Source organism: Pristiophorus japonicus, chromosome 2 (genome assembly GCF_044704955.1).
Source record: "Pristiophorus japonicus isolate sPriJap1 chromosome 2, sPriJap1.hap1, whole genome shotgun sequence".
In the NCBI taxonomy this organism is placed as follows: domain Eukaryota; kingdom Metazoa; phylum Chordata; class Chondrichthyes; family Pristiophoridae; genus Pristiophorus; species Pristiophorus japonicus.
The window spans coordinates 318,320,988-318,335,221 of NC_091978.1; positions in this window are offsets into that span (position 1 = coordinate 318,320,988).

A 14,234-nucleotide genomic window follows, 5' to 3' on the forward strand; every position below is an offset into this window, starting at 1 on the left:
CATTTCAGGTCGATGATTGATGGGTGCTTTTGTGATTTACATATCAATGGTACCAGTTGGGAAGTATGAGTGTGAGTCAGAGAAGTTTTCGGAAACTTTTTTTTCCAGATTTTTCTAATCGCATGCCGGCAGCCTACCATCAGGAAATTCAGTAGGCCTCCCGAGGATAACTGTGCAACACCACTTTTAGCGCTGCTCTCTCATCTTTGGTCGAATTTCAACCCCTAAAAGAGCAATGGGAGGCCTTCAAAGAGGAGATAGTTTGGTTACAGACTAGACACATAACCACGAGAGGGAAAGGAAGGGCATCCAAAGCTAGAGCTCCCTGGATGACTAAATATATAGGGGGAGAAATTGGCCTCCTTTGCTTCTCCTGTTAGCACTTTCTGAGGGCGATAAGAGGGTGTTATCGGTTCTGCAACCAGGCACGGCGAGAGTACCGCCCCAGATGCAAACTTCGGTTCTGCCCCCTGCAGCATCGCTGGGTGTCAACACCGGCAGCTACAGGAGGCGTTGTCAGGTAGGCTGGCAGCTTGGGGATCATTGGTGAGAAATCTTTTTTGAACCCATTGTGCATTTTTTTTTGCTTTTCTTCTGCCACATTTGATCAGCCCTGCATTCTGTTAGAGTGCTTGGGACTGATTGTCGCGGATCGTGGCTGCTGTCAGCGAGCAGAGACATCAATTTATTGCAGAGCCTGCAGCAATGGCCCGTCCCTTTAAGGGAGAGATGGAGCCTCCGATCCTGGCAGCGCTGCACTGGACATTGTGCAGCACTGTACTGCCACCGCCCCTCCTGCCTGGTTTAACGCTCTAAGGAAAGTGGTAGCGCTTGATTTCGTGCTCCACTTCCTCCCTGAAGTGCTAAACCAGAAGTTTGCATCTGCTGGAATTGGCTAGAGCTGGTGATACTTTTGCGCTCCTGTAATTTCTAGCCCATAGAGATTAAAATGAAACAGATAAAGGAAGCTTGTGATAAATGGCAGGTTAATAGTTCAGTAGAGAACGAACTGAATAAAAAAAATACAGGGGAGAACTGAAAAAGGAAAGAAGAGAGGCAAAGAAAATATATGAACATAGATTAGTGGGCAACATAATAGGGAACACAAAAATCTTTTATAAACATATAAATAGTAAAAGGGTAGTCAAAGGAAGGGTGCAACTAATTGGGGACTATAAAGGTGATCTAATTGTGGATGGCTGAGGTATCGAATGAATACTTTACCTTTGTCTTCACTAAAGAAGTGGATGCTGCCAATGTCACAGTAAAGGAGAAATAAAGAAATTGGAAATAAAGAAATAAAGAAATAAAGAGGAGATACTTAAAAGGTTGGCAGCGCTTCAAAGTACAAAAGTCACCTGGTTCCGATAGGATGATGCCTAGGTTGCTGAGGGAAATAAAGATGGAAATTGCAGAGGCTCTGGCCACAATTTTCTAATCTTCCTTAGGAGTGGTGCCAAAGGACTGGAGTATTGCAAATGTTACAAAAATGCAAAGGGGGGAGAGGGATAAACTCAGCGACTACAGGCCAGTCAGCCTAACGTCGGTGGAGGGGAAATGTTTAGAGACAATAATTTGGGACAAAATTAATAGGCATTTTGAAAAATACGGATTAATAAATGAAAACCAGCAAGGTTTTGTTAAAGGCAAATCATGTTTGACTAACTTGATTGAGTTTTTTGATGAAGTAACAGACTGTGTTGTTCAGGTTGGTGCAGTTGATGTTTTGTTTATGGACTTGCAAAATATGTTTGATAAAGTACCATATAATAAGCAAATTGTCAGCAAAATTGAAGCCTATGGGATTAGAGGGACAGTGGCAGTGTGGATTTAAAATTGTCTAAGGAACATAAAGCAGAGAGCAGTGGTGAATGATTGTGGGAAGTATACAGTGGTGCCCCGCCAGGGGTTGGTGTTGGGACCACTGCTCTTTTTGATATATATTAATGACATGGATCTTACAGTACATGGAAAAAGTTTAACTATATAGATGGATTGTAGTTATTTTTCTATGTATGGTAATTGTACAACAGGGTGGGTCAAACAGAAATATAAAGAGAAATATCTCATGCATTTGACATAGGTGAGCTGCTGAGAGCACAGAATGACTTAACAAAACTGTACTGGGGAGCTAATAGTAAAGTTCCAAACTACTCATAGTTTAATGCATGCTCTACCAGTGTCGGTTCATATGATTATGCTGGAAACAGCGCCATCTAAAGGCAGCTAAATATTAACTCCAGGTAGAAATTGGACCTCATTGCACTAAATTAGGAACATTGAAATATAGGCCTTGATTTTAACCCCTCTTCCACAGGCAGGAGAGGGATTTTTGGAGTGGAGGGGGGGTGGGGGTGAGCAGGGGGTTAAAATATCAGGATCGAGCTGACCGATCCCAAACTGACCCCATTTCCGCCCTTTAAATTTAAACATATAGAAATCAGGCCACAGACAAGGCTCCCGCAATAGGCAGGCGGGGACCTAATTAACATTCAAAAGAGATTTGCAATTCAGTTAGGAATGCACTGGTGATAGTTAAAGAGGAAGATACTATGATATAGCCCCCCGTAGTGCACTACTGCTCCAGCTAGTGGACAACCGATGTAATGCAACTACTGACGTAAATATGATAAAAGGGTCATGTGGAAAAGTCACATGATGAGAGTTTGGAGCTATATAGTAGAGTGTGTTTGTTAGTGATGTCATAAGAATGTATTACATTGGCCAGGAGGATAGGATAATCGGATTCCCTAGCTGAAATTTTTGTTGGTGAATAATCCAGGCAACCGACAGGGAGACTTTGAGAGGTTCTTTGTTTTTCAGAACAGCTACAAATCCACGGTAAATATCAAGCATATTTGGCTGAACTTTTGACGTTGCCAGAGTCCAGATGGGCGTGCCTATGGGAATAATAAGGTGCTTGGGTGAGTTCCATCGCAACCGAGACTTTCGGAGGGTATGCAGAGTGGCTAGATATGTTTTTCACCACAAATAGTATCGTTGAAGTCCCCAATGATGAAAACCATAACTGGGTAGTATTAGAAAGGAAACGGGCTATTTTCTTGATTGAAGCAGGCCCCGAGCTGTATGAAACCCTAAAAAGTGTGATTGTTCTCGTCAAGCTGAAGGACACACCACTAACGGAGATTAGTTAGAACAGCACTACAGTCCTGAGCCCCTGGAAATTGCTGAAAGTTATCTTTTAGGAATACATGATCAATTAACCTACGAGGATATCAGTGAGTACATTGTAGCTTTAAAAAAGCTATTAATTCACTGTCATTTCAGAAACTTTCAGGACCGAATATTGCATGCCCGCTTTATTTGTGGGTTGAAAAATGAAGCAATCAGAAGAAAATTGTTGACAACCCCGAACTTGACTTTTGATTTAGCTTGTCAGGCAGGGATGACGATGGATATGGCCGACCAATACTCCCAAGAATTTCGTGCCATTTTCAGTCGTCAGACAACTGAGGTGAATTGCCTGCAGGTTAAAAGTAAAAGGCAGTTGAGCCCCCAAGGCCACAGCAACTCGCCTAGGTAACATTAACTTGAAATTGTGTTATCGATGCCTGGGACAACACATTGCTCAAAACTGTCCATATGTGAAGGCAGAGTGTTTCTACTGCAAGCAAACTGGGCATCTTGCGAAGGCATGGTGACTGAAGAGTAAACCAACTTTCAATGCTATGAGTAGAAATTGCCAGACATTACATAGCATTGAAGAGAAGCAACAGGATGAGGAGGTTCTGGAGATACACGTCATCAGAAGCACAAAGCTACCTAACAGCGATTCACAAGGTATCATAGAAACATAGAAACATAGAAAATAGGTGCAGGAGTAGGCCATTTGGCCCTTCGAGCCTGCACCACCATTCAATAAGATCATGGCTGATCATTCACCTCTGTACCCCTTTTCTGCTTTCTCCCCATACCCCTTGAACCCTTTAACCATAAGGGCCATATCTAACTCCCTCTTGAATATATCTAACGAACTGGCCTCAACAACTCTCTGCGGTAGAGAATTCCACAGGTTAACAACTCTGTGAGTGAAGAAGTTTCTCCTCATCTTGGTCCTAAATGGCTTTCCCCTTATCCTTAGACTATGACCCCTGGTTCTGGACTTCCCCAACATCGGGAACATTCTTCCTGCATCTAACCTGTCCAGTCCCATCAGAATTTTATATGTTTCTATGAGATCCCCTCTCATTCTTCTAAACTCCAGTGGATACAGGCCCAGTCGATCCAATCTCTCCTCATATGTCAGTCCTGCCATCCCGGGAATCAGTCTGATGAACCTTCGCTGCACTCCCTCAATAGCAAGAACATCGTTCCTCAGATTAGGAGACCAAAACTGAATACAATATTCCAGGTGTGGCCTCACCAAGATCCTGTACAACTGCAGTAAGACCTCCTTGCTCCTATACTCAAATCCCCTAGCTATGAAGGCCAATATGCCATTTGCCTTCTTCACCACCTGCTGTACCTGCATGCCAACTTTCAATGACTGATGTACCATAACACCCCGGTCTCGTTTCACCTCCCCTTCTCCTAATCTGTCGCCATTCAGATAATATTCTGCCTTCCTGTTTTTGCCACCAAAGTGGATAACCTCACATTTATCCACATTATACTGCATCTGCCATGCATTTGCCCACTCACTTAACCTGTCCAAATCACCCTGCAGCCTCTTAGCATCCTTCTCGCAGCTCGCACTGCCGGCCAGCTTAGTGCAAACTTGGAGATATTACACTCAATTCCTTCATCTAAATCATTGATGTATATTGTAAATAGCTGGGGTCCCAGCACTGAGCCCTGCAGCACCCCACTAGTCACTGCCTGCCATTCTGAAAAGAACCCATTTATCCACGTCAATACATTACCCTAATACCATGTGCTTTAATTTTGCACACCAATCTCTTGTGTAGGACCTTGTCAAATGCCTTTTGAAAGTCCAAATACACCACATCCACTGGTTCTCCCTTGTCCACTCTACTAGTTACATCCTCAAAAATTTCTAGAAGATTTGTCAAGCATGAATTCCCTTTCATAAATCCATGTTGACTTGGACCGATCCTGTCACTACTTTCCAAATGCGCTGCTATTTCATCTTTAATAATTGATTCCAACATTTTCCCCACTACTGATGTCAGGCTAACCGGTCTATAATTCCCCATTTTTTCTCTCCGTCCTTTTTTAAAAAGTGGTGTTACATTAGCTACCTTCAAGTCCATAGGAACTGATCCAGAGTCGATAGACTGTTGGAAAATGATCACCAATGCATCCACAATTTCTAGGGCCACTTCCTTAAGTACTCTAGGATGCAGACTATCAGGCCCTGGGGATTTATCGGCCTTCAATCCAATCAATTTCCCTAACACAATTTTCTGACTAATAAGAATTTCCTTCCGTTCCTCCTTCTCGCTAGACCCTCGATCCCCTAGTATTTCCGGAAGGTTATTTGTGTCTTCCTTCGTGAAGACAGAACAAAAGTATTTGTTCAATTGGTCTGCCATTTCTTTGTTCCCCATTATAAATTCGCCTGATTCTGACTGCAAGGGACCTACGTTTGTCTTCACTAATCTTTTTCTTTTCACATATCTATAGAAGCTTTTGCAGTCAGTTTTTATGTTCCCAGCAAGCTTACTCTCATACTCTATCTTCCCCCTCCTAATTAAACCCTTTGTCCTCTGCTGAATACTAAATTTCTCCCAGTCCTCAGGTTTGCTGCTTTTTCTGGCCAATTTAAATGTCTCTTCCTTGGATTTAACACTCTCCCTAATTTCTCTTGTTAACCACGGTTGAGCCACCTTCCCTGTTTTATTTTTACTCCAGACCGGGATGTACAATTGTTGATGTTCATCCATGTGATCTTTAAATGTCTGCCATTGCCTATCCACTGTCAACCCTTTAAGTATCATTCGCCAGTCTATTCTAGCCAATTCACATCTCATACCATCGAAGTTACCTTTCCTTAAGTTCAGGACCCTAGTTCAAGACCCTAGTCTCTGAATTAACTGTGTCACTCTCCATCTTAATAAAGAATTCTACCATATTATGGTCACTCTTCCCCAAGGGGCCTCACACAACAAGATTGCTAATTAGTCCTTTCTCATTACATATCACCCAGTCTAGGATGGCTAGCCCTCTAGTTGGTTCCTCGACATATTGGTTGAGAAAATTATCCCTAATACACTCCAGGAAATCTTCCTCCACCATATTGCTACCAATTTGGTTAGCCCAATCTATATGTAGATTAAAGTCATCCATGATAACTGTTGTATCTTTATTGCACGCATCCCTAATTTCTTGTTTGATGCTGTCCCCAACCTCACTACTACTGTTTGGTGGTCTGTACACAACTCCCATTAGCGTTTTCTGCCCCTTGGTGTGCCACATCTCTACCTATACAGATTCCACATCATCCAAGCTAATGTCCTTACTATTGCGTTAATTTCCTCTTTAACCAGCAATGCTACCCCACCTCCTTTTCCTTTCTGTCTATCCTTCCTGAATGTTGAATACCCCTGGATGTTGAGTTCCCAACCTTTGTCACCCTGGAGCCATGGCTCCGTAATCCCAATTATATCATATTCGTTAATAGCTGCCTGCGCAGTTAATTCATCCATCTTATTACGAATACTCCTCGTATTGATGCACAAAGCCTTCAGGCTTGTTTTTTAACACACTTTGTCCCTTTAGAATTCTGCTGTAATGTGGCCCTTTTTGATTTTTGCCTTGGGTTTCTCTGCCCTCCACTTTTATTTTTCTTCTTTCTATTTTTTGCTTCTGCCCCCATTCTACTTCCCTCTATCTCCCTGCATCGGTTCCCATCCCCCTGTCATATTATCATCATCCAAGTAGACGTTGCAGGAACCAAGATACCCATAGAAATCGACACTGGTGCACCCATGAGCATAGTACCGGAATCATTATATCTCGACAAGTTGAATGATTTTCGACTGGAGAAATTGAAGCTAGAGCTGCGAGGCTACTCAGGAGAGCAAATCCCAGTTGTTGGACATATCACCGTACCGGTGAAATACAAAGATCAGTTTCAGAGCTTGCCTCTCATTGTAGTGGCAGGATACAAGTTGGCTTTGATAGGTAGACATTGTTTGGGACCACTGAAGCTGGATTGGAATGAGATTTTTTTGTGTGGAAACGAGATTTGCATCGAAAGATTACATCATCTTTCATCTTAAAGCCGAATGTGGCAGTCAGTAGAAGAGAAACAATTAAGACAGAAAGAGAATCATGATTGAGGTAGAGTCAGAGAGAGAAATGTGAAATTAAATCAGAAGGTGAGAGTGAAGAACCATCACCATAAATGGTTAAAGTGGTTACCAGGAAGAGTAGTGAAGATATTTGATTCTTGCACATAAATTGTTCAAGATGTTTGATCATGGAAAGGTTAGGTTTGTTCACATTAATCATATTTTACCTACTAATGTGGAATGAGTTGAAAGTTGGAATGATTTGATCATTTCTGATGAGTCAGATAGTCTTGTTACAAGTAGAGTACCAGTAGAAAATCCTACAAGAAACAAGTCCAAAAGAAAGTCAGAATGTAAGTCTGAGCCCGAGTCATGCTGACAAACAGTCTGAAGTTGTAGAGAGTCAAAAAGTAGATCAAGGGTTGTCTTTGGAGAAAAACTCTCCACAGGATCAGCCTAGAATGACTCTAAGCTCGACACCAAGTTTGGAAAGTTCTGTTTGAGAGTGAAGGCATCCTCTTGGAAACAGAAAACCAGTGGTTAAGTTTGATTTGTAAATATGGAAAAGTAAGTCCATATCTTCTGTTGTGTATAACCATGCAAATGTATAATGATTATTTTGTTATGATTACTTCTTCAATAAGGAGGGACAAGTGTAATATAGTTCCCCATAGTGGACTACTGTTCTACCTAAATGTGGAAATTCCACCTACAACCGATATAATGCAACTACTGATGTAAAAGGGTCATGTGGAAAAGTCACATGATGACACTTTGGAGCCATCTTGTAGAGTGTATTTGTTAGTGATGTCATAAGAATATATCACAGATACTATATTTTCTAGTCCAGCTCGAATTTGGGATGTTTTATCCAACGTACTGGAGCAAGGTTATGTAAGGCAGCAGCCAATCATCATGGCCCACCTGGGAACCAACAATATCGAAAAGGAAAGGCCTAAAGTCCTGTAAAAGGAGATGAGGAAATAGTCTCAGGAGCAGGATTTCAAGGATAGTAATCTCCAGATTACTCCCTCAGCTATGCGCTAGAATAGGGAAAGATAGTGTTATGTATTGCCCATGTACATTAAATGTATTGTTACAATGGTGCGCCACAAGGGGCACTGTGGTGGGAGACCCAAAAGTACCTGCAAGACAGAGTATAAAAGGCTGCCCACCACACCTGAGTGGCACTCTGGAGTTACACAATAAAGGACCAAGGTCACAGCAGTTACTACAACACCAGACTGTGTGGAGTCAGTGATTTGAATGTTACATACATCACAAATTGGCGACGAGGACACGGACGAGCTCTTCACACAACCATGGCTACTTTGGGCACGCTAAAGGTTTTCACAGAGGGTAATGACTGGGATGCCTTTACGGAAAGGCTCGAGTACTATTTTCTAGCAAACGACCTGACGAGCGCACTGATAGAGAAGCGTAAGGCGATATTGCTGTCCAGTTGTGGCGATGAGGTTTACCGTCTTGTCAGGGATTTGCTGGCACCCACGAATGCCAAGGACAAGTCATATGAGCAACTGATTGAACTCATTCGTAACCAACTTAAACCGAAGGAGAGCATCCTCATGGCCAGGCACAAATTCTACCACCACTGCAGACCTGAGGGCCAGGATGTCACAAAATATGCTGCGGACATCAGGACGCTTGCGGCGCCATGCGATTTTGGCACACACCTTAACGAGGCGTTGCGAGATGTCTTTGTTATGGGGATTGGCCATGAGGGTCTCCTTCACAAGCTGCTATCTACTGAACCTACAGTCAGCCTGCAGCAAGCCATCACCATCAGCCGGGCATTTATGACCTCGACTTGCAGCACCAGGCAGATGATCCACACGGTCTCAAATCCAGCAGGTACTATTCACAGGATAGCGCCCGTCACGGACAAAACTGCAGAATATGGCTCTGCCCAGGGCAGAGAGCATGGACCTCAGGGTCCTGGAACTCAGAGTCCGCCAAGGGAGGCTAATTGAGTAGCACCATGCTGGCGCTGCGGAGGAAGCTATGGGGCTCACCGGTGCAGGTTTGCAGAGTATACGTGCAATATCTGCTACATGAAAGGCCACCTTCAGCGTATGTGCAAAAGAGACACGACCCACCGTGTGTCTGAGGAGATGGTAGATGATCTGGTATCCAGCGAGGAGCATTGCGGTTTGGCTCGACGGGCATCCCAGCCCCAGGTAGAAGAAGATGATGCGTTTGGACTGTATACATGTACCGACGATTCGGTCCCAGTGATTATGGAAGTCAAGATTAACGGAGTCCCAGTGAGAATGGAAGTGGACACGGGGTCGGGTCAGTCGCTGATGAGTCAGGAAACTTTTGATAAACTGTGGATCAACCCAGCTGCACGACCCAAGCTGGTCCCGGTCACGGCGAAGTTGCGCACTTACACCAAGAACTGATACCTGCTCTTGGCAGAGCGGATGTGCAGTTATCTCACTTTGTGGATCATTGCAGGCGATGGGCCGACGCTACTTGGCAGGAGATGGATGGGGAAGGTCGGTGGGAGCTGGGAAGACTTCATTCCTCTACAGACCGCTGTCCCCCGTGTTCACAGGCAGAGCAGGCCTTCACCTTCGGATCAGATGGCAGCGAAGGAAGCATGTGTGGGGTTGGGCAGAGCAGTGGCGCCGTCGACTCTCCCCTGCAAAGTCTGAGAGTGAGAAAGAGGCGCTGGAACCAGTAGCAGCGCCGACCGAGCTGGAGAAGAGAGAAGAGTTTCGACGGGCTGCTCCAGCAGTCACCGTCGGCTCGCAGGCAGAGGCGGCCGTTCACGGGGCTTGCAGCTGGAGGAGCGGTGAATCGGCAGTTTCGGGAGCGGGACTCCCTCAGCGATGTCGTGAGGGCCGGTGCTCCGAGGAGCGGGGCTCGTCCAGGATCGGCTGCGGCAGTGCGGAGTTCGGCTCCGGAGGACGTGTGTGTGTGTGACGACTCCCGGGCAAAAAGGTCAGCTGCGTGGGCTGCTCTGGAGGATGCGGCGGTGAGGGGGCTCGTGCGTTGTGGCTCCCGGGTGCGTTCAGAGTGTGGCGGCTCTCGAGAGAGAGAGAGAGGGAGAGCAGGCAGCAGCACAGCGAGTTCAAGATGGCGGCGAGCCTCGTGGCAGCAGAGTTCTGCAGAGAGGGGCAGGCAGGCACCAGCAGAGCACCTAAAATGGTGGCGCCCAGTAGAAACCTCGTGGGAAAAACAAAATGACGTCTTAAAAGGGAACTGTACCCGGGAGTCTTAAAAGGCCTTACACCGTTGGCGGTCCTCACAAAGAGACTTTTGTAAGGGCAAGAGTGAGTCAAAATGATTTCTGTGATTTGTATGATGACGTGATTTATGACAAGAGTTAATATTTTGATGCTAAAATGATCACTGTGATTAAAATGATTGATATGATTGGTGAAAAGAGTTAATATCACAATGCACAGTTAAAAGGGTTAATGGATCTGTGACTAACATGACTAATGGATTAATGCGATTTCTGATTTTATGTGATTTATGCAATTGTTCAGCGGCTGCAGACAAGCCGCAAAGGCAACTATTTTGTGAGAACAGAGGCAACGCACAAGTTGCCATACCCTGTCTCAGCGCAGCCCATTACCTCGGGCAAAAAGGGGCAGTATGCCGCCACCATACCTCACCCAGTGGAGCTGGGATTTAATAACTGTTCAGTGTACCTGCAACCTTTTGATATGACTCTGCAACGCATCTATATGTATCATACAAATGTATTGTCTATGTGTACCTGCTTTCTACTGGAGATTATGTTTGTGTACTTGTATCACCCATGTAAGGACTGCAAACACCACATGCTTGCACCGGATCGCAAGCATAATCTCTACATGGGGGGGAAGAGGGAAGTGGATGGTCATGGACTCACACTCACAAATCAACCAGGACGAACAAGGCTGAGGTTACCGACAATTTGCTTTTGGAACCGGCGGGGGGAGTGAGATGTTATGTATTGTCCATGTACATTAAGTGTAGAGTTACAATGGTGCGCCACAAGGGGCACTGTGGTGGGAGACCCAAAAGTACCTGCGAGACAGAGTATAAAAGGCTGCCCACCACATCTGAGGGGCAATCTGGAGTTGCACAATAAAGGACCAAGGTCACAGCAGTTACTACAACACCAGACTGTGTGGAGTCAGTGATTTGAGTGCTACATACATCACAGATAGGAAGCTCAACACTTAGTTAAAGGGATGGTATCAGGAAGAGAGTTTTCATTTTATGATACATTGGCACATGTTCGTGTAATTCCAAAAGGATGGGTTACATCTGAGCAGGAAGGAAGCTAATGAATTGGCAAAATGGAAATATAGCAAAGTGAAGAGTCATTTAAACTAGAAAGAAAGAGCTGCAGGGAAAATAAAAGCAATCAAAGAGCAATTAGAGGAGGTAGAAACAAATGAGTTTAATACGCAAATAAAAAATAATTTAGCAGAAGGGAATGGCGTGAGAAGGACTAAAGGGAGTAAAAGAGGAAAATTAAATCGACCAGTTATAAGCAGGAAAAGACAGAGATAAAGCATAACATATTAGCTTAAATAAAAAAACAAGGAAAATGGAATGCATTAAATATGAGCAAAAATAAGTCTGTATTAAAATCCTCAAAGTGTAGGAAATAAACTGAGGGATTTAGAAGCAATGGTGTCACAGGATGATAGACTTAATAGCATTGATAGAAATGTAGCTGCAAATTGAAAAAAGAAAATAAACATACTGGGTTATAATATTTTTCAGAGGGATAAAATACGTAAGAAAGAAGGAAGAATGGCAGTATTGATGAGTGGAAGAATGCATACTATATAGAGGACTGGTGTACAGATAAGCAATTCAGACAGGGGTGATATGGTTAAAGATCACAGATTGAAAAAGGGATTGTTACATTAATGAGGTTGTACTACAGACTCCATTATTGTGGGAAGGAAATGGAAGAAAAAATCTGTAGGCAGATATAGGCAATGAATAAGAATAACAAAACTACTGTTCTGATTTTCTGTTTAATTATTCATTCATTGTGATGGGGAGGCGGCAGTCAATGGGTATAAAGAAATTCCTACAATATATACAGGATTCCTTCTTCATCAAGCATGATGTTCATATGCTTACAAAGGGAGAAGCAGTGATAGAACTAGTTATGAGTAATGAAATAGATCAGACAGATGAGTTAAATGTGGGTGAGCATCTTGGAAGTAGTGAGCATAATGTGAAAAGGTTTGAGGCCTAAATATAAAGGGAAAAATTAGTACAAAAACAAAGGCAGATAAGTTGTGGGGTGGGGGGGGAGGGTTTGAGAGTGCTTCCTGGATCAGGGTGTGGGAGCACCAGCCAAAACTTTCTTTGCGAGACTTGGAGGAGCATTCCTTCTCCTCCAGACCCTACAAAGACTGGTTTTAAACTTACCTGACAGAGCTCTCAGTGGGTGTCCACCTGATTTTACTGAGAGGAGTGGCCGCAGCAGACACTCAGCTCAGTAGGAAGTTAAAATTGTATCAGGGTGCTTTAGCATTATAGGACCCCTATTTCCATTTATTTGTGAATCTCCCGCATGAGTCTGGTAAGCACCTCAACTGCCCAAGAAAACAATGGCATTAAAATGGCTGCAGGATTGGAGCCCTCTTCCACATCCTAACAACTTCCACATTCTAACCACTTTCTGGGTAATGGCATTTCTTATTGGATTTATTAGTGACTATCTTATATTTATGACTCTTAGGCTTGCACTCATCTCATAGGTGGAAACATCTCCACCCCATCATACCCCTTCATAATTTTAAAGACAATTATTAGGTCACCCCTCAGCCTTCTCCTTTTTCAGATGTAATGAAGAGTCCATATAAAACCTTGGAGTACTTTCTATGTTTTGGGCTCCTCATGATAGGAAGGATATTAAAGCTTTAGAAAAGTTATAATGCAGATTCACTAGGACGCTGCCTCAGATGAGGAAATACAATTATGAAAAAAGACTTAAAAATTGGAGCTGATTTTATTAGAACAGGGGATATTATGGGATGATTTGATAAAGGTGTTTAAATTATGAAGGGTTGGGACAGAGTAGATAGAAACTACTCTTATCAGTGGTTAAAGGATCTAGAATGAGGGGGTATAGATATAAGATTAAATGACAGAGAGCAGGAGAAACCTTTTTTACACTGAGACAGTGGAATGCACTACTGGAGTTAATAATTGAAGCAGAAACCATGTCAACTTTTTAAGAATAGGTTAGATAGGTGGTTGAAGGAAAGGGGGATAAAAGGATATTGGAACAGGATGGGAACCTGGGATTAAGACTACTGCTCCTGTGGAGGACCAGCATCAACACAGACTGTTTGGGTTAAACTGTCTGTTTCCATGTTGTAATTTCTATGGGGCCCAAATTGGTGAAGGCCAAGGCCCACCCAAGTGCTGCCCAAAGGAACACCGATGGCCGCCGAGAGACCGGGCAGTACTTTGCCTGGAAGATTCCTCTAAAAGAGGCGGCTGTACAGCCCGGCGGCCAAACGATGGCTTACGCCATCAATCTGTGGGCAGGAGCTCTCAATCTCGGTGGCAAAGGCTCTTGCCATCCAAGTGCTGCCGAGGATGGAGTCGGGCCCAGGGAGAGTGGAAGACCTGCAAATAAAAATCATGGCAAACAAAAATAACACTGGAGCACCTTCAGGGGACCCCATCCAGGTAAGTCGCTGTAAAAAATGTTTTAAAAATATGGTCACTAACCTATTTTATCCGTTCTTCATACCTACCGTCGGGGTTAGACCAGCCTCCATGCAGCGGTCCTTCCCTGCTGGCGCCGACTCCTGTCCACGCTAATCTGGCAGCTCGGCAGGCGGGAGGCTACTTATGCTACTTGGCCACCAGAAGATGTCAGCGGGCAGTTCCCGGCGGTACTCCCCGCCCGCCCGCTCCAGCCCAAGTGGAAAATGGCAAAAAGAGAAAAATGGCAGCAAAACCCGGCGGCAGTGGGTGATAAGGCCACCAATAACGGGATCTATGAGTCTATGTAAC